The sequence below is a fragment of the Juglans microcarpa x Juglans regia genome, chromosome 1D (assembly GCF_004785595.1).
Source record: "Juglans microcarpa x Juglans regia isolate MS1-56 chromosome 1D, Jm3101_v1.0, whole genome shotgun sequence".
NCBI lineage: Eukaryota > Viridiplantae > Streptophyta > Magnoliopsida > Fagales > Juglandaceae > Juglans > Juglans microcarpa x Juglans regia.
In genome coordinates this window covers 35,962,133-35,969,749 of record NC_054594.1, presented here as the reverse complement: position 1 = coordinate 35,969,749, position 7,617 = coordinate 35,962,133, and positions in this window count along the sequence as shown.

Sequence of the window (7,617 nt, the reverse complement as noted above, 5' to 3'; positions counted from 1 at the left end):
AATAAACTAATCGGATTCCGAAAGGGTTTCCAAACCAACACGTATTCGAAATAGGAAAATGATTTATAGATAATATTTTTTACAATATTTTATATAGCTATATTTTAAATAAAAGATATTTTTATAAAACATCTTATAAAAATAATATAATTTTATAAAAATATTCTCGTTTTATAACATTATTGTATAATATGTTATATAATATATTGTGTATATCATTACTTTTCGAAATATTATACTTTTATTTGTTATGAAATAAAATACTATGAAACCCAAAAAAATAAGACACGCCGTTCCGTTTGGCATAGAAACATGCATATGTCGTCCATTAACTGCAATTCTGCAACATTAAAACAATATTTTGTATCTTAAAGTATTATCAAATCAATTCATAATATCGAATTAACAATTTATTTTTTATTATTATCAAATCGTGTGATTTAATTTGTCAAAATATTATAAAAAAAATTTAAATCGACAATTTTAATTTTCATAATAATGAAAATATTTATCTCACCCATTTTAATGTAATTTTCTTATGAATAAGGACTTATAGTTTGTATTCAATCAAAATTAAAAATAATAAGGATATAACCACAAAGTTCTACTCCTCTTCTCCATTATAATTTTTACTTTATTTTAATTGCTTTCAATTTCTGTATACACCTTGTTAAATTAAATCTAGAGACATCCTAGATTATATATATCGGAAATCTTCAACAAAACTGAATATATTTACAAAATCAGATGGTATAGTGCATTGGCTGCAGAGTGGGAAGAGGAAAATGCTTATTTATAAACCAAAAAAGGAAAAAAGAAAAGAGGAAAATAAGAGGTCGTGACTTGTAAGCGTGTCATTGACGGGGGAGGGAGAGACAATTATCCGCTTTGTTTGCTGGCATCTAACAAAGTGGACTTTCAAGTTCCTTTTTGCCCCTTTTTTTTTTGTCGGTATTGAATGACCCGATGCAATATCCGACGAGATTTTTGTTTGCGCTCAGGATATCGGATCTGGGAAGTTTCAAGATCGGACTTCGACCCGTCAGCACCATTTTGCTCTGTTTCTATGGATGAAATGATCCGATTCCTCAATCTTCTAGCATGTCTGCTTCCTTACAAGTCATCTACGTCTTTGTTTCCTAGCTCGTTTCATTATAAATAATAATGAGTTTGTGATTTCTAACAAAGGAAACCAAGATATCAACATGAACATTGCCTGCGGTTCCAAAGAAGTCTTTTCTGCTTATTTAACATCGATGTCCGAACTCTTGTCTAAACCGTTAGATCCACCAGCAGCAACACACAACCTACAGTGGCAGGACATAATCATGTCGTTTTGCTTCACATCAGCCATTGCAATAGCACTCCAATCCCAGCAAACTCACTCCAAATTTCCTCCATCTTTTTATCTGCTTTGTTTCGCTTTGTTACTCATTTTCTCTGCCCTCTTTGTTGCCAAATTTATTAGCTCAAAGTTTCCCACCGCAGCCCGAGCACTGGAGTCACTTGCAGTCTTCGTCGCCGCCGCTGCATTCTTCTTTGCCATAGCCATTCCCCTACCACTGCCCTCAAGTTCGCCACTTGGGCTATCTGTGCAGTCTCATTGCTCACTATTATCATCTGCAATATCTTGTAAGTGTGTGTGTATATACATGTATTATGTCTTGTTGTTGTACGAATATCAATGAAATGCTTGTATGATCATTTGAGAGAGAGAGAGAGAGAGAGAGAGAGGGCAGTTATGATAGTTGAAATCTGCTGTAGTCATAGTGTGTGTTTTAGGTAATTAATGTGAGCCAGATTATATGTTGAAGTACCGATGGAGTATTCCGGTTTTATATATATTATATATAAAGGCATTATCTGTTATTGTTTCCAACAATATCCATGTGTAAATCATATTACCCACCCCCCCCCACAATGATGCACGATTTCCAGAAGTTTTTACTCACAATGAACTTCTTGTGGTATATCATATATGTTCGAAAGTGAAAAAACAAATACAGTACTGCGAGTGTTAGCGTGGGAAAAAAAAAAAAAAAAGACCATTTTATCGGAACTGCTCATAAGAGAAAGTAAAAAGGCTTCCGATTATCTTCCAGATCAGAAAGAATTCCTTAAAAAAAATTGAAAGAAAGCAGTTTTCTTTCCTCCGCCGGCCCTTAGTGTCAAGCATCACGAAGCTTCTCGGTATTGGGATTTCGTTGACTAATTTCCAACAATTTTGAAGCTCATTCGTGTTTAGTTGTTGAGATAAATTAAATCTATTTCAAATCAAATCATTAATGAGATTTATTATATTATTAATTTTTTATAAAAATATTAAATTCATCTGAATATATTTTATATATTTAAAAGCACATTTTAATCTATTTATGTTTAAATACATTTTAATAAACCTAAAAAATATTATTATTTACAGATCAATTCAAATTACGTAAAATAATAGGTGAGAAATTAGTATTAATTTGGGATAACATGTCGTAGATTCAGCGGAGCTATGTTGTAGAAACAGAATTTGCTTCATTGACATTACAAAATATCATTTTATAAAATTTAAACAACCAATCTTGAAACTATACGAGATTTAAAATAAAAAAAAAAACACTCATCGAATATTTTGATAATTTTCGTAAGCAAAATAATAATCAGCAACTATATACGTACTTTTCTAAAATCATCCTAAACAAATTCGGATGATCAAAATCTAATCTCTTTAAGAGTAAAACTGTTAGTCTATACATCAACTCTTAGTTAATGTTAGTTAGAATTGGCCCTTGGCCTTAATTGTTTGTTGCAGAATTAGATCCTCATATTCTAATATATGCAGAAGAAATGGGATCCTTGTCTAGCATCTGGAAAATATTATGAACAATTGTCATTTTTATTTAGGAGGTTTGGAACCTTCGAAGTATTTCGGTAGCAATACAAGCTTGTGATTTTCTCTCTTCCATTTCAGCAAACATCTTGCATGAACATTGTTCTTTCCACCACAGCGATCATCTATCACCATTTTCATCTCCTTTCCCTTGATACAATGAGCAAACCACAATCAGGTTCATTACAATTTCTCTTTTTAATAATAATAATAATAGACTTTTGATCCTTTCCACACATGTTCTTGATATAATTTCATAAACAGTAGAATGACTCCTTTTTTTTTACCGTTCAATTTCGTATAGCTAGTAACGCGCGTTATAATTTGATTATCCACGAAAGTCCGATCGAGTAAAATATTCCGAGGGAGAAACGCTCAGATTTACAGCCATTTGCATGCAACTATTCCTTTATCTATTTTTCACAAAATCAAAAGAAAAAACAAAAATTTCCTTTTCTATTTTTCACATAAAATTATAAACGGAGTTATTTAATTTTGCATTCTAGTGATCCCTAGCTATAAAATGACGTCTTATATCAAGTAGAGATTAAGTTTCATTTAAATAGCGAGATGAGATGAGATAATTTTAAATCAAATAAAAATGTGTTTTTTTACTATTTATTATACGGGCAACTTATACGGACTTGAAAATGGACCCCTCACAGCTTTGTTACTGTTTATTATACTGTTACTGCTAAGGGTAAAAGGGAAAGTGATACAAATATAATTATTTTTACAAAATGGTATACTTATTTAAAAATATATTTTAAATGAGTGATATTTTTATAAAATAAATAATATTATTTTATAAAAAGACTCTTAATTTAAATTATAATTTTATAAAGCATTATAAAAATAATTGTACAGGTATATTATTGATAGCAAAATGATAAAATTAAATGAGATTTATTATGTATCAACTATTATTCACTCTCACATCTCATATCTATAAATTCTTTATAAGGTATAGAAATATTTTTTATTATATATAAGATATTTTTTATAATATATGAAATATTTTTTATAAGATATAAGATGTGAGCAGATAAATTGCAATTAAGAAGTTTTTTAAATTAAAAAGCTTCGGATACATCGTACATGCCACATGGACCCACCCGAGCCTAATACATTGGTTGCTGGCGCAGTCCTTCAGGTTGCAAAGAGACAAAAACAGTAGGTCTTTTAGAGTCATTCTAGATTATTATATATATCGGAAATCTTCAACAAAAGTGAATATATTTACAATCAGATGGCACTTGTTATGGAAGATTCCATGCAAAAATCTAGAGTAGGAAGAGGAAAATACTTATTTATAAACCAAAAAAGAAAAAAAGAAAAGAGAAAAATAAGAGATTGTGACTTATAATGTCATAGACGAGGAGGAGTAATGATATACACATAATATATTGTATAATAATATTATAAAATAAGAATATTTTTGTAAAATTATAATACTTTTATAAGATATTTTATAAAAATATTTCTCGTTTAAAATATAGTTGTTTAAAATGTTGTAAAAAATATTATATGTCATTTTCTTATAAATAATTATGCCAAGGATGTTCTTTGCAAGAGTTTGTCATATTCTAACACAGATATCAACATGATGAACATTGTCCGGCGTTCCAAAGAAGTCTTTTTTGCTTTCTCAAATCTCTTCAATGAGAGAAAAGTTAAAAAGTTTGCAGAATTATTACTAATTATACTCAAACTAGTTTGGCTATCATTTTCATGATCATCGATGATCTAGTCTTGTGAAGGTGCAAGCTGGCTGATGAATTTTTAGATCACATGCATGCTCCAGTACTACAGGACTACGTGCAAATTAACAAAAGATTGCTCGTGTAAAAGATGGTATGATCATCAGTACTATTACATCTGTAACAAAATATGATAAAAGGAGCGTATATATCTACAAAAAAACTGTTTATTTGTGACCAGTTATTTCTACCGAAATGATTATTTTCTGTTAAAATAAGTCTGTTTTCATCGCAAGTAATCTTTTTCGTTGTAAATAATTGGTTACAAATACTCATGTTTCTCAAACGTTGAAGACTCTCTTAAATATATAAAAGTGACTGTACATAAATTTTTTTTTTATATAATAATGAATCCTCCCGGCCCGGCCCCTTAAGTGCGTTTGGATGTTGAAGTGAGTTGAGTTGATAAAATATTATTAGAATATTATTTATTATTATTATTATTATTATTATTTTAGAATTTGAAAAAATTGAATTGTTCATTATATTTTGTATTGAGATTTGAAAAAGTTGTAATGATGAGTTGAGATGATTTGAGATAGGTTGATGATCCAAACGATGCCTAGCGTCAATGTCCGAACTCTTGCCTAAACCATTAGATCCACCTACAGCAACACACAACCTAGAGTGGCAGAACATAATCATGTCGTTTTGCTTCACATCAGCCATTGCAATAGCACTCCAATCCCAGCAAAATCACTCGAAATTTCCTCCATCCCTATATCTGCTTTGTTTCGCTATGTTACTCATTTTCTCTGCCTTCGTTGTCGCCAAATTCATTAGCCCAAAGTTTCCCACCGCAGCCCGAGCACTGGAGTTACTTGCACTCTTCGTCGCCGCCGCTGCATTCTACCTTGCCGTATCCATTCCCCAGCCACTGCCCCTCAAGTTCGCCACATGGGCTATCTTTGCAGTCTCATTGCTCACTATTATCATCTGCAATATCTTGTAAGTGTGTGTGTATACAAAATTATGTCTTGTTGTTGTACGAATATCAATGAAATGCTTGTATGATCATTTGAGAGAGAGAGAGAGAGGGGGCAGTTATGATAGTTGAAATCTGCTGTAGTCATAGTGTGTGTTTTAGGTAATTATGTGAGCCAGATTATATGTTGAAGTACCGATGGAGTATTCCGGTTTTATATATATTATATATAAAGGCATTATCTGTTATTGTTTCCAACAATATCCATGTGTAAATCATATTATTGCTACTTTGGGACATCTCTCTCTGCGAGAATGATGCACGATTTCGGACAGGTTTGGGGTCTTAAATAAGATATAAAATTTTCATATGATCTTATTTTATATCATCTTATCTTATTCACAAACATAATTCAAATATAAAATTTTTAAACTAATTATTATAATTTTTTCAAACTCTCAAATAAAAAATGAAAAATAATTTTAACATTTTCAAATTCTCAGATAAAATTAATATTATAAATCTATATTATTACAATATTTTAATTTTATTATATTTTTTATTCAATTTTTTCTCTCTCTTTTCCCAAAATCTAAAAAATATTTAACTCAAACTATTTCACTATTATTCACAAATTATCTTATTACTAGTCATAAAATTCTCATCCCATCTCATCTCATCTCATCTCTCCCTAAACCTCTAACCTTTCTTCTTTTCTCCCTCGTGCTCGATCTATATTCTTTTGTTCTCTAATAGATGTGACTCCATCGTTTGTTCCCCTTTTACATTTTCTTTCTTGGTGTCTCTCCCCCTGCTCGATCTCTCTCACAACCCTAACCCTAACGCGAGAGAGTTGTGCGATGCCGAGGAAGAAATGATTCACAATCCAGATTGTTGCTATGCGATGCCATTCTAGGTAAATTTCCATTCTCTACCTTTTTTCTGGTGGACAACTGTGCGACGCCTTATGGTAGACAACTTTCCATTCTCAACCCACGGAAAATCATTTGGAAATTTGTTGAAACTGAAATCATGTCCTTATCTTGTGCATAGAATTTTCAAAATAATTTCTCTTAAAATTTATAGTAATTGATAAGATTAAAAAAAACCTCAAAATTGTCGAAATGGTTATGTTTAATATCTATGTTGTCTTAAGCTCTCTTGGATATTACTGTCACTCATAAGAAAAGCTTAAAGATTAAATTCTCATCAAGTTAATAGTAATAATCGGTAAGATTAGAAAACAAACCTCAAAATTGTGTTTCTTAGAATCAAAAGAAGGGTATAAGTAATGCAATTTATAAGTCTGGATTTATGAGGTGGTGGCTTTGTGTTGTGCAGGACACATCTTCAACAATGGTATATAATAAAATAAGAAGATAGCTTTAAGGGTTCTTTTGATCTTTTCTCCTCATTTAGTAACTGAGGTTAAATCCATTGTTGAGGATGTGTCCTGCACTCCCCAAATGGTTAAGGACAAGTTCCAGTACTAGCTGCAAAACAGAAGGCAATATATATATTATTGCAGTACGTACTGCGCATCTTCGATCTATTTTTGGGTGCCGAGACGTCTGTTTTTAGTTATTGTTTCTATTTTCTTTCGTTTCTTCTGTGAGAAAGAGAACAAATAAAGCTATAGGAGTTTCAGCAGCTTCACCTCTTCATTTCAAATCTTCATTATCAAGCAGGCCTGTAGCTAGCTTGAACTGCATGCTACTAGCACTTGAACATAGATACTTAATTTGTACGGGAAAGTTATGTGCAGAAGAAAGTATTTGTTGTTTTAATAAATGTGTTGGATAATACTAATCTAGCTTTTGCATCGTGTCAAGCTACTGATTCAAATGGACGGATATAGTGAAGACAAAGAGAGATTGAATTGTTAAGGAACGAAGAAGAGCTTCAAATGAGAGGAAGGAATTGGGAAAATGGAGTTGAAACTCCACAACGATTAAGTGGAGCTGCGAAGAAGGCAAGAAGTAGACATGCTGCGTTCACGCACACTAGTTTTGTAATGGGGGCCAATTATTGGAGACTTCATTGTTAGGGACTTT